Source organism: Nanorana parkeri, unplaced genomic scaffold (assembly GCF_000935625.1).
Source record: "Nanorana parkeri isolate BGI_ZX_2015 unplaced genomic scaffold, ASM93562v1 scaffold2694, whole genome shotgun sequence".
Lineage (NCBI taxonomy): Eukaryota > Metazoa > Chordata > Amphibia > Anura > Dicroglossidae > Nanorana > Nanorana parkeri.
The window spans coordinates 79,965-80,216 of record NW_017308962.1 but is presented as its reverse complement, the minus strand read 5'-3'; the positions used below and the strand labels follow the sequence as shown (position 1 = coordinate 80,216).

The following is a 252-nucleotide window of genomic DNA, read 5'->3' as shown; positions in this document are numbered from 1 at the left end:
GGGTCTGGCCTTGGCGGACTCCGAGCCCCCCGTGTCTCTGGGCTCGGGGGGGCCTCCCGCGTCCGCCTCCGGTGGTTTGTAATACTTGGACAGCCGGTCACTGATGACATCACTATGCTGGGCACGGGGTACACAGAACACTGGTCTTTGGGGAGTCGGGGGGCTTCTCTAGGGGACATTTGTTGTGATTTAGGAATATGAGGGGATGGTGGTGCTGCGTCTCCTCTCCTGTGCGGGGGGGGGGGGGGGGGG

The 252-nt window shown here is 63.9% G+C and overlaps 1 protein-coding gene across 1 annotated transcript in view; it reads left to right on the top strand.

The window, feature by feature from the left end:
* The window catches only part of FBXO42 (F-box protein 42), a 22,061-nt gene that overhangs the window by 302 nt on the left and 21,507 nt on the right, over nucleotides 1-252 (top strand). The window lies entirely within an intron of this gene.